Raw genomic sequence first — 18,875 nt, forward strand, 5'->3', positions numbered from 1 at the left:
TTCACCGTGTTCGCCAGGATGGTCTCGATCTCCTGACCTCATGATCCGCCCGTCTCGGCCTCCCAAAGTGCTAGGATTACAGGCTTGAGCCACCGCGCCCGGCCGGAAATGTGGTTTTTATAGAGGTTATTAAGCTAAAATGAAGTCATTAATTCCTTATGACTGATGTCATTAAAACCAGGAAATTTGACACAAAGACAGAAAAGCACAGAGGAAAGACACTGGGATGACACAGAGAGATAAAAAATCACTCATTAAAATAAAATAAAATCAGAAAGGAAAACACGCAATTGGGATGCTTTGAGGAAAAGATGACAGACAAGATGTTACTGAGCTAGAGAGACAGTGGACCTTCCCTTTCTTCCAAGGTGCCACGTGAAGACTGAGGATTGGAGTGAGCCAGGGATTGCTGGCAAACCCATGGAAGCCAGGGAGAGGCAAGGAGGGAGTCCCTTACAGGCTTCAGAGGGAGTGGGCCCTGGTGGCACCTGGATTTTGGATTTCCAGCCTTGAGAACTGTGAGATAAGTTGTTCCTCTTGTTTTAAGCCACTTGGTTGTGATACAAGGAAACCCTAGGAACTTAATACAGAGAGAGAGCTAGTCTGGAGTATGTTTTAAGGTAGAACAGACCTAGATTTAATTAAAACCACTTAAATGGTGAAAGAAATGCTTATGTCCAATGTGCATATGGATTCGGGCTTATGGGTGGCAGAAGGTGGAGAGGATGTCATGGCAGGAATAATCAGAGTCAAAGGGTTAAGCCAGCAGAGGCAACAGGCCGGGCCTGAGGACCCCTGGACAGTGCTGCCCTCGTGGGCGTCTTTGGATCAGCAGTATCAGAATCATCTGGGAGAGCTTCTCAACAACGGTGGCTCAAGCTCACCAGGATCTACTGGATAGAAATATTTTGGAGAAGGGCTCGAGAGTCTCAAATTATTGAAAGCTCCTTGCATGATTCTGAGGTAGATCAAGGTTTGGGAACGTTTACTCAAATGAAGAGTTCCCTGGGTCAGAAGAACTTGAAGAGAAAAGACTGGATACTTCTTAAGGCTATTAGGGGCAAACCCAATTTCTGAAGGTCAGTTGAGAGCAGAGTTAGCTGAGTTGCCACTGTGAATGTCCTTAGCTTTTTAAGATTTTAGGACAGATACTGGGTATGGTGCCTCATGCCTATAATCCTACACTGTGGGAGGCTGAGGTGGGAGGATCACTTGAGGCCAGGAGTTTGGGACCTGCCTGGACAACAAAGTGAGACCTGTATCTACCAAAAAAAAAAAAAAAAAAAGAACCAGACAGTAAGATGAATACTTGTAGCCCTGCCTCCTTGGAGACTGAGGTGGGAGGATTGCTTGAGCTCAGGAAGTCAAGGCTGCAGTGAGCTATGACCGTGCCACTGCATTCCAGCCAGGGTGACAGAAAAAGACTCTGTCTCCAAATAAACAAACAAACAAACAAATAAGTAAATAAATAAATAGAGTTTTAGAAGAGTTGCTTCTCTTATGAAAGCTTAACGTCTGTGATAGCAGGGAGTCATCCTAACAGACTCTTCGAGGTCTGTGGTCTGTTTCAGAGGGAGTGTCGTGTTTCCCATCCTGAATAGGTCAGTCACTGAGACTGCCTGTCCTCTGCACGTGTAGCATCTGGTGTATCTGCAGTAGGCTCTCTGCTCTTTTAGGTCATAGACTGGGTCTGGTTCACAGCCTGCTTTGGAGAGGGAGCCCAGATAAAAGCCCCAGCAGGAAGTGGGCAAGGTGCCTCCTCGCAGCCCCTTTTGACACTGCATCTATTTCTTTAGCCTAGGACAGGAAAGATCACTTTGCTTTGATAAAAGTGCCTCAGGGCTCATACTGCATGGTTTCAAGGTTTACTTGAAGTAAATGGTTTCAACATTTCTTCTAGAGGACACACTAAAAATGGTTGTAGACCATATTTGTGAGGCTGAGGAATGTTCCTGTTTCTGCTTTGCAAACCAAATTTCTTATTTTTAATTTTAATTGGCAAATAATAATAGTATATACTTATGAGGTAATTTGATGTTTTGATATATGCATAAATCGTGGAATAATTAAAACAAGCTAATTAACACATTCATCACCTCACATATCATTTTTTTTTTTGTGGCAAGACATTTGAAATTTACTCCCTTGGCAATTTTGAAATATACAATACAGTATTATTAACTATAGTCACCATGCTGTGTAATAGATTTCAAACTAGAGTCCTTATGTTTGTAACCCTGATCAGCATTGGTTTGAATATGTCCTTCTAATAAGTATTCATAAGAAAGTTCTGCATTTCTCATGATTTAAGCCTCCCTGACATATAACTATGAAATTTATAACATCCATCAGACCTTTTCTCTCTTGAGCTTCAGTTACTTATTTCACCTTTTATTTTATTAACTAATATTTCATATTCTTTAGGTTGAAACCTAATTTGTTTTTAATTCTTTAGGTTGAAACCTCCTTTCCCAGATTCTCCCTTCAGCTTGCTTGCCCTGCCAAGAGATGTAATGAATTCACTCTCTACAATGCCTGATTAATCTTCTTTAAGTGGAAACTTCAATCTGTCACTCCTCTTCAAAAAATAATCATGTCTCTGTAAGCTGCCATTTAATACCTTACCAATATAGAATTATTTCCTACTTTTCCAGGTCTGCATCCTCAGTTCCATAGGGACAAATTTCTATTTCATGAACAACACATATTCATACTCTTGAACATATGTGGTTCAGGCTTCTTGAAGCAAATTTCAAGGTTGTAAAACTAAGAAAATGGAGATGAACAAAATTTTCACGGAAATAGAAAGAAGTATTTATATATAATGTGGTTTTATTGTTTATAAAATAATGAATTGCTTTTGTTTTGTCAAATTATATTCTCCATTTTAATCAAATCATTTTCATTCTCGTTACTTACATGTAGATTTTGTTTTGCGTAGTCTTTATTTTTTTCCCTTAGAAGGATAATCTTTATCAAAAGATTTTGGGAATTAAATCATTTTCTATCCCCAGAGCATCAATAGTCTTTGCTTTTAAAACATAAACTACTTATTTTATTTTATTTTTTTTACCTTTCTCTCGCAAATTGTGCCTGTGATGTAGCAATGTATGTTTTCGATCTTTCGATCAGATTGATTGGGGATGGTATCTCATACCTGTAATCCCCACATTTTGAGAGACTGAGGTGGGAGGATCCCTTGAACCCAGGAGTTCCAGACCAGTTCTGGAAGGACAGGGAGACCCCACCTCTCCAAAAAAAGGAAACAAAAATAAAACATAGATGGTTGTGGCTGTCTGTGCCTGTAGTCCCAGCTACTTGGAGGCTGAGGTGGGAGGAGAATCAGTTGAGCCCAGGAGTTCCAGGCTGCAGTGAAGCCTTAATGGTGCCACTGCACTCTAGCCTTGGGGACAGAGTGAGACACTGTTTCAAAAAAATAAATAAATAAATAAATAAATAAATAAAGGTTTACAAGCACTTAATACAAATAACTCATTAAAATAAAATAAAATCAAGATGGAAAACACAAAATTGGGATGCTTTGGGAAAAAGATGACAGAAGATGTTATTGAGCTAGAGAGACATAGACTTTCCCTTTTTCCCAAGGTCCCAGTGTCTGAATGAAACCAAAATAGTGTGAGGAAGAAAACTGGAGCAAACAGCAGATCGGCAACACTGAAGAATCCAGGAGACAAGTAGAGTGTATTTGGCCCAAGGCCTTAATATTAGTTTGTGCACTGTGTACACGGCATGAAGGTGTTCCTGTGTTACACATAAATTCGGCACTTGTTCCACTTGCACGAAGGGCATAGTGGGCATAGTGCTGGAGTATTGGTGCCTTTTGGCTTCACATGTTGAGAGTTGGATGATTGATAACATTGTGCAGATGATATGGAATGAGAGAATAAATATGCTACTTATTTTAAAAATAAAGCCAATTAATGTGGAAGTTAAGATTTACAGGATTTTGGACAACAATGAGAAGTTAAAAAGAAAACCACAAATTATTCTTTATTGCTTATTTTGATTTTCTTATAATACTTTCTATGTTACACTTTAAAGTAACATTAATTTTGAAAAAGAGAAGAGATTTTCCAAACAATTAGTGGATGCTTTGAGGTCAATTTTAGGAAGACTATTTGGCAAATACTTGATAAGGTTATATTTAGTATAGCTTCTTTCTTAGGTGCATCAAAAATTCATGCTTTTAATCCCCATTAACACTAATTGGTGTTAATGTATGTGAACATGCATCTACAGCAGAATATAACATTAGACTAAAATACTTCATCAGTGATTAGTATTCAAAATGCCAATTAAATGGTAGTACATGCAAATGACATATAGCACAAACTATCTAATTTACATTTTTAATTTGCTATGTTTTGCAAAGATATTGAAATAAAATGGAAGGTAGGCTATGAATGCCCTGTAATGGAACATTCTTACCTTAGGTCTTGATAGAGTATAGGAGAATAGATATTTTAAGATAAGCATAGTAACAAACAAACAAAAAAAATCAGGTGAAGGCATTGACTTAAGTTGGAGAATGTGAAACAGTTGAACTAGTAGGTTGTTGTTCTGTTTGACACTGGTAAGAGCATCTGCAGTTCATTGAATTGGAGGAGAAACTTTTATCCATTGGTAAAGGGAGATGAAGGTGAAGGTGGGTGGGCGGCAGGAGTTGGAGTACTGACAAGGACTCTAATTGCAAGAATTAGATAGCTTATTGTTAAAGGAAGCAAGGGAAGATCATGGCAGTGTTAATGATATTATTCATTTTTTAAATTTTTTTCTTTCATTTTTTGCAGAATAGCATTCTTTAGAATGCTTCGTTCCTTTATTAACAAGAAGTATTGAAACAGGATTTTAGTGATCAGTTTCTCGTAAGAGATATGAGCTCAACAGGGGTGATGATAAGTCATAAATATATTTCTGAAAGTTTCTATTCCAGTAATGAGAGGCACTGTAATACTTTGGTATTGATTAATATCTAGTATAATAAGAGTTTGCATGTGGGAAGCCATAGGCTACAGATGTTGATTGGTTAAATTGGTTAATTAAGGTACAAACAGGAGTGCTCTACACTGAAGTTATGTTTCCTGTGCTGGTAGCTAGCTGTAAATGATCATCATTAAGACAATGGGAGCTATAAATGGTTGTTAATGATAATTATTTATCAAATCTGTATTTAAAATATAAATTCTTGATGAAGTTCTTTCAAATTATAGTTTATGAAAAGTAACATTTCTTAACTTCAAGAGGTCCTCAAGAAATCATCTAGAGCCATTGTTAGCTCCAAAGCAGTTATGTGTGTGATGCTTCAATACTAAAGTCTCTCCTGTGGAATCTTAAATGTCTCTGAGAATATAAAACTTGCTTTGATTTCTGTTGTCTTCTATTCATTTGCTTTATATCTGGATGGTGAACAGCAGATGGAGACAGTCATGGGCTGGAGCTCACTCATACCAACTGGGGACAGCTTCCTGATAGGTTTCCAGGAATCATGTGAGCCAGTTGTTAAATACAGCTTTATTAAAAATTAACCATATAAATGTATAATTAAATTACATTAAAAACAAAAGTATACATATTTAAAAGTCAACACTTTCTAATGATTTTATTGCAGTATACTGTTATCTCTGCTCTGGGGGTTATTTTACATCTACACGGTATGGATTTTACCTACAGTTTGTATGGTGGAAATTCTGTATAATAGAGGACTATCTATTGAGTATCTCTTCCCAATTGTACATCCAGTGACATCATATTGGTAGCTAAAAATTTTTTATGAAGTATTTATAGCATAGAAATATCCTCCTTAAGCTCCCAAGGCCAGTTGTTAAATTATTTACTAGCATATCACCAGGTAGGGGCTTTCTTCATCAGGCCAGTTTTTTTCCTTGTACCAAATTGGAACTGATTCATAAGCTTTTAATGTAACTAATTAATGCATGTATAGAGAGTATATTTTATAACCTAAGTGTTTTATTTATTGCTTTGAATACATCTGTAAAATTGCTTAAACATAAAATAGAAGTTTTTATTTTCAAAAAATTACAATATTAAATCCTTTGGCCTTAATAATAGCTTTTGGATCTCCCTAAAGTGTTCATACACTTTGCATGGTAACTGATTTGTTGGTAACTGATTTGCGGCTAAATGATTCAGAACTGATAATGGGTTATAGGTTGTACTTCTAGGTGAGTGACTAGAATCTAGAATCTCTCACTATGAGAAAAAGTTATTTTTGCTTAATGAGTGCTGATTAGTTCCCATGAGGTAAAGGTGGACTTACTCCAATACCCAGTTCTTCCACCTGTTGGGATTATTGGTCCTAATTAGCTTCTTCCACAAGGATGTCAAATAATCAATGGTGAAATGATTGAAATGCCTTTTGACACCCACATCTGGTTCTTCCAGGCTGGGATAATCTGCATTTTCCATTGTCCCCACATTGAAATACTAAATATTCTATCTTGAAGAAGGCTTCAAGAAGATGATTTATGTGCGAGCATACCAAAACTTATTTAGCTCATAAAATTTCTCTTCTAAATTTTTAAAAGCCATCATTGTTACAATGTGAAACAAAATCCTCTTGTACCTCAAATTCCACTGTATCATTCTTATTTTCATGAGGCAGATATTAATATATTCTCATTTACAGATGAGAAAACTGAAATGTGGGAAAATTAAGGAGTATGTTGAAATTATATGTTATGCTATTGCTTAAAGCATGAGAAATGTAGAAATGCAGAGAACAAAACTGTGTGTGTGTGATCTTAGATTAGATCTTCGATTGTAGTATTGTGATTGCATTAAAAAAGAGTCACTCTTCTGGACTTAGGTCAAATCTGTTGTGAAGAGTAATTATTTAAGCAAGCAATTTTTGTACATGAAATGGATTTTTACAATGTAATCCAGATGACTTGAGTAGTAAGAAGAGACAATAACCCTGGGACACAGCTTTTTCTTTTGTTTTGTTTTGGCATTTCTGTTGGTAGAGGGTAGCTTTCCCTCATTATTGACATCTATTTTTGGAATACCTCAGGAGGAATCCCAACTTATCCTGAAACAAAAGAATGAAATGCAAGCTTTCTGCAGACCAAGTATTTTGCAATTTTTGCATGCTCTATTTTCTTCAGCTGATGAACCACTTCTGACAAAGCTTTCTCACTGTCCGGATATAATCTGCTAATACCACTGGGACCTACACTCACAAGTATCTTCTTTCTCCATAAAAGTTTAAGCCACTAATTCTTTTTGATATCTGTTGGGAAACTCTTCCTTTTCCTTGTAGTATTGTGATTGCCAAAGATTTGAATGTGGCAACCAGACCACTGACCGAGCGTCTTGAATGCAGGGCCAATTAGAGGGAAGCACTAGATGAAGCCACTGAACCATTAGGAGGCTTGCAAAGATCCCCTAACAGTCTTTTCATCTACAAGAGAGCTGTGGTTGGAAATACACAGATGGAGTTGTCCTTAGGGATGTGCTCTTCACGCATGTGGTTCTGTTGAAGCATTTTGCAAGTAGAAGACAACGTTTTGTAATATTTCACAGACCCTACATCATACAGAGGCACATTGGTCATCTATTATTAATATGTTTGTTTGGCTCAACAAAAGTGTCTTTCTACACACTTTTTAACTCCTTCCCTACTAATGATACATTTATTGTAAGGCAGAGGTTTTGATTAAAGATATAAGTAATATGATTTTTTAGCTTAGTTTTTCTTTCAACACAACACAAAGTAAAGCACATTAATTTTCCTTATTGATGAAAAACTGGTTTGGCATTTGCAAAACTCTGCATGAATTCTAATTCCAAATAGCTTGATTTTGTCCCACTATATTTAGGAAATAATATTGTTTCAACATTTAGAGGACCACATCAAGGCTAAAAGATAATTTCATTTAAACATATTTGAACATGTTTAAACTGCGTATTTTATATTTTTAGTTATCAGAAAATTTAATTTGTTTCCAAAATGCTGGTTAATTTTAATTCCACCAAATAAAGGTTTAAAGTGCTCTTAGGAGAATGGTAGTCAAAACTCTTATAAAAACAGAAATGTACTTCTTTAGTCAATATGTAGTTTGCTTTGTATTAAATAAAGAGGTAATCTGAAATGTACATTTGGATTAAGTGCCAACTGTAATGCCTATGTACTTTTCATGGCCCAAAATGAAAGGAAAAACATTGGAGAACTGTTATCCCACAGGCATCAGAATTACGCTGATGGGCCATCAGCTGCTCTGCAGCCATGCTTTTCTCCAAGGTGCTCCAGTGAGTACTGCAGGCTGACCTCATGAATGGATGGGTGAAGAATCACAACTAGATGACAGGACTAGCATTCTAGGAGCAATATTTAATGTGACATAACTTAATCCAAGTTGTTATATAATTATGATAGTAGTCAAAAATCAGATGACATTAGAAATAGATGTAACTGAAAAGACTGTAGTAAACCATTGCAAACTTAATAATCTTCATCTGTAGACCTAAGGAATAAAATCATTGAATATTTTTGGACTTATTTTCCATTCAAGTATAGAGGAAATGGTGTTTTGGGCAGGACTACATTACATATTTGTATATGAACATTGATACAAGCAATGATGCCAATTTACAAGAAAGTCCTGAGTACGAAGATCTAAACAGTAATAAACTACAGACGAAAGATGAATCAGAAACATAATGTTTTCTTAAGCAGTAAGTATTGGAATGCCTAAATATAGGCTAATCGCTAAATATATGTAGCCATCCACTGAACATTGGTCAGATACATTTAAACAAAAGAATATGATAGTTTCATATTTCTCAAAAGAATATGATAGTTTCAAATTTTCAATTTGAAAATTTGAAGTATTTTCAATTTGAAAATTTGAAGTATTTTCAATTTGAAAATTTGAAGTATTTTCAAAACTATACAGTCAAACTTAAAAAGAAAGCTAATTTGGAAATGGTTCACAAGGAAAAATGAGGAAATTCACATTGCTTAGCCTAATGGTGAATTATTCGCCTCCTAAGGAGCTGTCTCAGAGTGTTGAAAGGAATATATTCCCTGCTGGCCACCTGCTTGTGCCCTGTTTTCTCCATCCCTGGTGTCATTGTCCCACTTGGCATGTTCTGACCCACCCCAATTCCTGAGCCAATATTGACGAAGTCAAGATAGTATGTATATTATCTTCAGCTCTGCAGTTGGTATCCATTAAAACATTAATTAAATACTTAAACTTCTCTGTTTTAGAAGTGGGAAGAATAACAAGGTAACGATATTGTAAGATGGCTGACTAGAGGAACTTGGGCATCTTCCTCGTTCCTCCTTCCCCACTTGGTTCTCAAGCTTCCTTAGTGGTTCCCAAGTCTTGGTACCTGCTAACTAGTGATTCTACCCTATGTTATTAGTCTAGGCCTATGGATATAATAAGATGCAGTTGCAGTTTACCTGGCACCAAAGTTAGCTACAGCTGCTGCTTGTGCTCTGTGTCAAGCTCTTACTACTGAGAAAGATACAGGCACAGAGGTTTCTATTCCAATTTTTATGATATAGCATCCTCACCCTGCAGACCCCAGCTGCAGCTTGATGTGTCCAGCTGTCCATTGTGATGGTAAAATTACAACATCATGGTGCATGTGCCACTGCTCCTGGGACTGTAGCCTGGCTGCATCACACCATGAATCTTTCTCACTAGTCGCATGTTTTCTGAGTTCAACACTCTTGTGGAGACTCTTGGAGGTCACCTGGAGCAATGTTTTATGATCTGGCCTTCTTTCATCCATATGGCAGAGAAAGGAGCCAGGTGATATTTCCAACATGGCCGCTTTCTTGACCTAAGAAAAGAGTGATATCAGAAGTATACAGCTTATGGCAGCACATCATGGATAAAACAGGTACATAAAAGGTACCATTACAGAAAAGGAGTTTAACATTAATTTTAGGTCAGTGTATAAGTGATCTATTCTTAACTGTCTACTGCCCAAATCATTATTTAAAATTGCTGCCTGGGGCTTGAAAGTACATACATCCTTCTTTCTACTGTTTCTTTGCTTTTCTCTTCACAGTAAAGCCATGAAAGTGACTATTCTATAATTAATCTCTTCTACAAACTGCCAGACATAATCAAATTCTGTAAATACTTTTGTCTGTGTTTACACAGACATGTTGTAACACTTATGGAAGAATATTTGGGAAATTATTTCTATGAAGATCTGTAGAATAGATTGGGGATACTTTTGTCCAAAAAGGTAGAGACAGCCATTATCGGAGTCAAAGAAATAAACTGAGCAGCTTTCAGTAAACATCTATAGACGTGTAATTGGCACATGGCATTGGCAAAACAAATATTTTTAATATTTATACATTTTAACAAAAATTTAAAATAAGGTGGTTTTATTTAAATATGAAAGTAAATCTATTTTATATTTTATTTGTGTCTTCAAGCCTATTCCCTTCTTTATTCACACTTACATTTTTAACACTCTGAAATAGAGTCGCTGGAAAGCTCTGCATGGTGAAATCTTTTTGGCTGCATTTTATAGTACACATTTTTATACAAAGATGTGGCATTAACACTGTAATTAGGTGACTTCAGATTTTTGGACACAAGAAAATTTAAAACAATTCAAAACTTTTAACCTTTGTGTATGGTGTCTTTCCCGTTTAGTTTGAGATTTTTAAGTACCTGAAAGTTAGTGGCCTCAATATGATATGATTCCTGCATTTATCATATAAGACCACAGTGCCAGTGAACAGTACCCTGGGGATCTATTTTTCAGAATATTCCACGGCCCACAAAATTGATTTAAATTGAGTTCTCCTTTGCTTTAAAGGAATTTGGTCTCTTCACCCTCCTTCTCTCCTTCCTGTCTCCCTCCGTTCACTCTTCTCTCTTCTATCCTTGGGTCCTAGAAAGTCTCCTCTTGGACTCCTCAGAGTGAAGAAATAAGGGAACACCGAGCAAGGAGCCCTGGACCCCTCCCCTGGCCTTACTCCATAGGAAATGAAGGCTCAGAGGATTTTGAGTGAGAGAATTAAGATTCTATGTTTTGTAAAACACTGGAGTCTAAATAAGACTTAATTTGGGAAAGGAGTTATACTACTGAAAAGAATCATAAAACCACTGCTTTAGAGTATGAAGTGAAATAGTTCCAGATTTATGTAACCTTGGTAGGAATTATCATGTTAAAATAAATTAAGATTTCTCTCTTCATATGCATGCCTTCTTATTAAATGATGTCAAATCCCTTTTAGTAATATACACATATGAAAGAAAAATAATTATTTTAAATAGATATCAAAGTTTCAGACATATTCAAGGGAAACATAGCATGAGTTAGTTTTACTTACTATGTAATTTAAAGGAAATCTTGACAAGTTGTAACGTATGTCTCATGTAATAGTTGTAGTTGGCTCCATCTGAGGCAGGAGGCGGGACTCGACTCTGGAGGCGGGGCTCAGACAGGAAACAAGGTGGAGGACTAGCTAAAACAGGGAAGAGAGAGAAGCGCCTCTCCCTAAGACAAGCCCACCAGTGTGTCAGGTCAGTTTACTGCTGCCATGGCAACACCCGGAAGTTATTGCCCCTTTCTGTGGCAGTGACCGGACAACTCAAAGGTTACCACCCCTTTTGTAGAAATGTCTCCACAATCCACCCGTTAATTTGTATATAATTAAAAAGCAGGTATAAATATGGCTGCAAACTGCCTTTGAGCTGCTCCTCTGGGCACGCTGCCTATGGGGTAACTTGCTCTGCAAGGAGCAAGACCTCTGCTGCTGCTGTGCATTGCCATTTCAGTAAATGTTGCTAAGACCCTGACTTGCCCTTGAATTATTCCCTGGGTAAACCCAAAACCTCCCAGGCTAAGCCCCAATTATGGGGCACATCTGCCCTGCATCACATCCATCATTGCTGTAGTAGGGTAATTACATTTCAAAAATGTTTGCATGATATCATATTATTTTCAAAAGCATAATAACTCTGGTTTCTGAGTTATTACAAAACATAAATATAATTATCTTATTGTGTTCCACATTGAAAATTTTGGAGCATGTAGATATGATTCAGAATTGAAGCAATAGAACAAATCATTCAATTTGATTTTCCTGCAAAACATTTTTCCTTACACAGAAAACTTGCCAGTTTGTTTCCTTTTTAGTAGATTACTAAATCAGTGAACCATGGTAAAATTTCAGTGTTTTCAGTTTAAATATCCGCAGTTTCTTATGTTTCCCTTATTTGTTATGATTCTCTTGGCAGATAACATGTGACATTAATACATTTAATATTATAAGATGGTTGTCTTCTCTACGCTATTATTTCATGCTAATATTCCACATTGCTTTACTTTTTAGTTAACCTTTTACTATTTATATATATTTTTCTTCTATTTGAAGGAAGGAAAGGGTCCTGCCTTACTTGCTTTTGTATTCCCCACAGTGCTTGTGTCCTGATATACACCTAACGGTTGTTCAGTAGGTATTCATTGACTTCTTGATAAATGGGTTATTATGTTTCCTACACCATCAGGCTAATTTTGGTCATAGGAAGCAGATAATTCAGGAAAAAATTGCTTAAGCTGGTGCTACTGAAAGTGTGTCCCATAGATTGTTGGTCAGAATACAAACTGTTTATTTCTGATCTGCAAGTAGCTAAGTAATTAAGATTATGCATTTAGAAACATTTACAGCAATTTTAATGTATCGTGATATCCAATGGCTGGTCATTTATCCTAGGAATTTGTTTTTATTGTATTTTACAATAGTTTTTGTCCTCAACTGATTGAAAATTTTAAAAAATCTAATTTCTTAACCACAGGGTGTTTAAGAAGCACAGATTTAGACAATGGGTATTTATTAATAATAAATCTCACATAGTAAGAAATCAAGGAAGAGATAGTTGCTGGGTTGGGGTTCAGCAATGTTCAATAGTGGTAAGGCTCCAAGTTGATGTTTCTTGGGTTCCCGTGGTCTTCCAGCTTAGCTACAATATGCCATCAGCAGTTACAAGCCTCATGCTTTCACATGAAAATACTCAACTGGAGAAGGAAAAGGACAGATGCAGAACAGCCTCTTCTCTCTCACAGCTCTCTTTTTGTCTGGAGAGAAAGACTGTCCATATCTAGAAGACTGTTCATACTTCTTTCTATATCTAATTGACCAGAACTGCATCCCTGTCTTCCCCTGAATCAATCCCTGTAAAATGATCATGGCTTAGTCCAGTGTGATCTATCCTCTGGGTGGGACACCTAGCTGCATGACCAGAGTCAGGGATCTCTCAGCAAGAAGGACTGGAGAATGGCTGTTCTGCAAATTTCTCCAAAGACCTAAAATTATCAGAAATTGACATCACCACTGACAATGTTTCAATAAGTGGGAAGGTGTAATAATAATGGCTCATGTTTATGCAATGGCTGTTATGTTAGGTATTCTGCATAACTCTTCATATTTTGTAAAGCTTCCCTCCACACAGTCAATATTATCCCTCTTTTATAGATAGGAAAAAGGAAACATCAATACGTTAAGTGTTTTACCCACAGTCACATCGCTGGGAGGTAAATAGGGCTGAGATTCCAACCCAACACCATGAATGTTTACACCCAAGTTCTCTCTACTGCTACAAAGGCAATTTTTGTATGGTGCTGGTTGGGTAGCCTGTATATACTTAATACCACAAATCTGAGAAGGCCTGACCAGGGATACTGGCTTGAGAAAATGCCTCTCTAAATAGGCAACATAACCTCTCTTAACATTTCTAAGTACAGTTATTGCATTTCTGGTACGTGGGACTTTTTCCTTTAGCTCACTAAAATGTTATCCTCTCTGTTGCTGTCTGAAATACATCTTCCTGTACAACATCTGTCCCTGTCATTGCTGCTCCAGGTGTCACAGGACTCTGCTGTTGTCTTGAGTTTGGATGTAATATGCAGGAGATGTATTCTTTGTAATTCTGGAATCTAGAAGAACATTGCTCAATAAAACCCCTGTGCATGGTTTATAAGTATTGCTTGCAACTTTACTAATACTTTATGGCCATGCTATATATCAATAGCACTGTGGCTATTGCTAGGCTTTCCTGGGCTATCAAAAACCATTTTTAACCCCAGAGAGTGTGAAATAACCAACTTTCAAACAATTCTTTGCAGCACAGCTCTTTGATAAGCTGAAAATTGCCCAGTTTATGGAATTCTTTCTTGATCTTATAGTTCCTCATATTCCAATTCCCTAGAAAATTGCTTTTGAGAAAGAGTAGACAATGTATCTCTGAAGTAGTCCATTATTTTTTTATTCCACTGCTGAGCTAGGTATACAATCCTATTTATCTTTGACCGTGTTCCTTTCTGCAGGTGCTAGTCTATTCTAGCTAAAACATTGTGCATAGCAAATTTTAAAAGCTATGAAAATAAGCTTGGGGACACTCAACTTCAATGCTCAAATACATAGATTTTATTATCACATTTCTGAAAATGTATTACTTATTAAACTATGTGGATCCACCTTAAGGTAAGTTTTTCCTTTCACAGTCCTATATTGTTAATTATACTCAATTGTGAGTTACTTTACGTCAGCAACTGTGACTTGTGTGGCATTTGGTAATGCTCATTAATGTTGCTGTCACTGTCTTTGGATGGAAAACCTCAGCATGTATATAATGCATAATTTCACCAGATTCACTGTTTTATAAGAAGCCATAAAACAAAATGTGGGGTATAATAAGTCTGTCTATCATCTAAAATTTCCATGTACTTTCCTTTAAGGAAAAAAAAGTAATTTATGTTAAAGTACAAACAATGAAAACAATTTACTTAATTTATCTTTCTTTAGCTAATGTGGAGGTCCTTATTATTATTTTTTTGATTTTTCCATTGTTTTGTAACTCAGATTGCAGAGTTTTTATCTGTTTGTTTTGAGAGAGGGTCTCACTCTGTCACCACTGGAGTGCAGTGGTATGATCACAGCTCACTGCAGCCTTGAACTCCTGGGCTGAAGTGATCCTCCCACCTCAGTCTCCTGAGTAGCTGGTACCAAAGGCATGTGTGACCACACCCAACAAAGTTTTAAAATTTTCTTATAGAGATGGGGTCTTGCCATGTTGTCCAGGCTGGTCATGAACGCCTTGGGTCAAGCAATCATCCTTCCTTGGCCTCTCAAAGGGCAGGGATTACAGTCATGAGCCCTTGGGCCCATCCCATATCACAGTCTTTGTACTTTCAGATCATATGCAATGTGTTTCTTTAAATCAAATTTTAAATTATAAATTTAAAAATTATAGTTGTTTATATTTATGAAGTAAAATGTTATAATTTATGAGAATTATGTAGAATAATTAAATCAAATGAATTACTATATATCACCTAAAATATTTATTTTGTGATGAAAACATTTAAAATTTACTCTCAGCAATGTTGAATGTATAATACATTATTATTTACTATGTTCACCACGTTGTGCAATATATCTCAAAGAAAAAAAACCTTATCCTGCCTTTCTAATTGGCTATAAACCCTTTGACAATCATCCCTCCATTACTCCTGCCAATCTCCAACCTATGGAAGCCAGCATTTTACTCTGTGATTCTTTGAGTTCAATTATTGTAGATTCCACATGTAAGTAAGAACATGTGGCATTTGCGTTTCTGTGCCTAGCTCATTTCACTTAGCATAATGCCTTCCAGTGAAAACCAAAAGCAATATTGAAGGGTTGGCTCAACTGAAGTTTAGCATGCCTTGTGAAATAATTTTTTCTTCCTGTTCATTTGAAAACTTGTGAAAATATTAAAAATTGGTACTAAAACATAACTAATATTTTAAATGTCACTCATAAGAACATACATATTCATCACATTTTTTGGTATAAACCAAGAAACACAAGAAAACATCCGAAAAACATTTTAATGTCTTTACAGGCTGCTTTAGTTTTAGTTAGAAATAATATAGAGAGTCAGAGACTCAAATTATAAATCTAAGTGGCTCTGCATTCTGCCAAGATTGGAACGCTGCATGGATGAAATTTACTGTGACCCAAACTTTCAACAAAATAGTCCATGACAACAGGATAGGACCACAAATGAGGTTTTTTATTCCAATACATTCTGTGACTTATCTGTTCTTACTGTTGTCTTTAAGCACAAGATTTGTAGTGGACCCCCAAATTGGGAATTTTAGAAAAGAAAGTTTTACATGGAACTGACTCCAGCTGGGAATTGAGAACTGTTTGGTGTTTTGTTTGGGAGGAAGTATCAAGGTGTACCTAAGAGCTGAGGTATATCTGAAATGGTAGTATCAGGAAGTTTGCAGGGTAGTGTGAAATGAAATGAAAATTTCAATTGTACTGTATCCCAACCAATAATGTAATGTCTTTCTTACATAATGGGCATAATGCTAGAGTTTCACACAGTAAAAAGTACCAACAATAAATAGGCCCATGTTAGCTGTTTTAATTTTTTCAGCATGTGAAGGGTTCCATTGGCGTGATAGCACTAGAGAGGATTTAGGATTTTTTTCCCTTTTTTAAAAAAAATTTGTTTTAGAGATCATCTACCACAGTCACTTTTGTCAGAGAAGAGAGAATTGATTTCAGCTCTAGTGATTCTTCAAATAACATTCTAGAATGCTGAAATATTGTGGTTCCTCAGCTTTATTATCCACAACACTTAGGGAAAGTCCACAGAAACGTGTTATGAGCTGGAGCTGCTTGCCTCCATGCTGCGGAGAGGGGCGGGATTGTTGGGTGGAAGCGTTGCGCTATTTACGTAGCTCAGCTGAACAGTTCGCAGAGATATGGCTATTACAGAGGCAGTAACGTTAACCTATAGGAAATATCTGCCCTCCAACCAGCCTCAGATAAAACAGTAGAATCACAGATTCTACCGGAAAAAGTGCTCAATTGTTTGTTGTACAAATGGATTGTTGTACAAATGAATAAATGAGGGAATAAGGTGATAGAATTTTGGAATGAAAATGTGGTTCCTTGATTCAAGTTATTCAATAATTGTCCTTTGGAATTCGTACAGCAGATCCTCCCAACTTGCTTTTTAACCCAGGGCAGCATTGTACCTTTCTACTCACCTAGGGCATTTAAGCCTGTGTGGAGACACGTAGGTTATCAGAGTGATGGGAATATTGGGGATATGAGTGTTGTGGTTACTTAGTTTCGAAAGCACTGAGATGCTAATGCCCCTGATGAACAGGAAGTCCTGTGCAACGAGGAATTCTTGCCTACAATAATAAATAATATCCCCAATGAGAAGCAGTGAGTCTCCCTCTGGGTTCTCCGACAGGAAGGTTACAGACAAAAGTCCTCATTTCTCAAGTAATTGGTTACTTTGGTGGACATTTAACATTCAAAAAAAGACTTCCTTATACCTTATACTTTGCCAAAACATTTCAAATTGAACTCAGTACCGGCTTTGTCCTTCAAGGAATAGAGACCTGCCGGCTTCTGCTAACGTTATTCCTACAACTCATTTACCTATGTTGCCTATCTGGTTACTTTCTTGAGAGCGCTATCCAGGTTGTCTCTGTCCCTGTCAAGGTGGGGCATTCAAAACTCCATCCAGTCCTCTAACTATGGCCTGCCAAGTGCTATAAATAACACATACAGTCTTAGCGATCATAACTACTATTTTTTTTTTCCGTTAATGCAAACTAAGATGGCATTATTATTATTTTTTGTTGTTAGCTTGTTATCAACGAAAACTTCAGATCTTCACATAAACTGTTGTCAGTCTGAGCATACATCATTCTGAGCTAGGGATTAGCAAGCTTTCTTGGTTAAAGGCCAGATAGCAAATACTTTAGATACCAAGGGTCATTCAGTCTCCATCACAACTACTGAATTCCACAGCTGTAGCATGTAGCCACGGACAACACAGAAATCACTGGGGTGATTGTGTTTCAATTTAACTTTATTTGTAGAAACAGATGGTAGGATATATTTGACTCTTGGGCCATAGTTTGCTGATCCTTGTTCTATACTTAAAGAAATATTAGATTAAAACAGAAATATAGTGCTTTTTAATTATGTCTGTTCATATTATTTTGTTGATTTCAGCCAATCATTCCAAACAGCTGAGAACTTCTTGAATTCTAATTGTGGGAGTTCTGTTATTTAATTTAAAAAGAGTATACTCCTTTTCAACTTTGTATCACCTAACACATGACTTCTATGCTTTTATCTATTAATAGTTCTTTTCCATTCCAAAACAAGGACAATACCTGAGTAGAAAAAAGCCTTAAAAAGACCTTATACTATATACTAGATTTTTTAGTTTAAGATGGTCAGTGATATAATTGATAAACCTGTTTTGGTTACTGTAATGATAAAACCACAACATTCTTCTGTCATGCAGCACAGTTCTTTCTGTTCTTTATAAGAAGTACTGGTGCTTGTCTGCATTTCCTTCCTGAAATCAAGATGCATGTCTGTGACAAGTTCTTGTTGTGCCTCAGTGTTAATACCAACAAATCTAATATTGGTCAGTTATAACAGGCTTTTAGTAAATCATCTGTTTACTCACGTATTTTTGCAATCAGCTTAGAAGAGATGTGAATTTTATCAGCTCAGCCCTGTACCTCCCTTTGAGATGTTTACCCGAATGGGGCTTTTATTCCATTGTAGCATGAATATGTAAACACCTTGCTATGTTTCTGAAATCATAGTTATGAATCCGTTAGCACCCTAATGGGAAGGAAGGAGTTAACTGTGGTTTTGTAAATCCCCCCTTCCCTTCCTGAAGACAATCTGGGCCAGGTGCTGACCTCCACCAGGCCTCCTGTAAACATTCCAAGGAGATTTAATAACACAAAGATGATCTAGGAGGTTCAAATATAAGAATGTTTTTATTTGGGTATTCTTTTTCTATCTCGATTAC

The 18,875-nt window shown here is 36.6% G+C and overlaps 1 protein-coding gene and 1 long non-coding RNA gene across 3 annotated transcripts in view; one reads left to right on the plus strand and one right to left on the minus strand.

The window, feature by feature from the left end:
* Nucleotides 1-18,875, plus strand: part of NKAIN3 (sodium/potassium transporting ATPase interacting 3) — a 751,259-nt gene that overhangs the window by 6,402 nt on the left and 725,982 nt on the right. The gene's annotated exons all lie outside the window — the stretch shown is intronic.
* On the minus strand, nucleotides 8,368-11,545 carry LOC108543166 (uncharacterized). The gene is made up of 3 exons (XR_001889503.1): nucleotides 11,354-11,545; nucleotides 9,566-9,837; nucleotides 8,368-8,504 (listed from the first exon to the last, which is right to left on the minus strand). It is a non-coding gene; the product is annotated as an uncharacterized LOC108543166 (long non-coding RNA).

This window comes from Rhinopithecus bieti, unplaced genomic scaffold, assembly GCF_001698545.2.
Source record: "Rhinopithecus bieti isolate Rb0 unplaced genomic scaffold, ASM169854v2 scaffold_21726, whole genome shotgun sequence".
NCBI classification, from domain to species: Eukaryota; Metazoa; Chordata; class Mammalia; order Primates; family Cercopithecidae; genus Rhinopithecus; species Rhinopithecus bieti.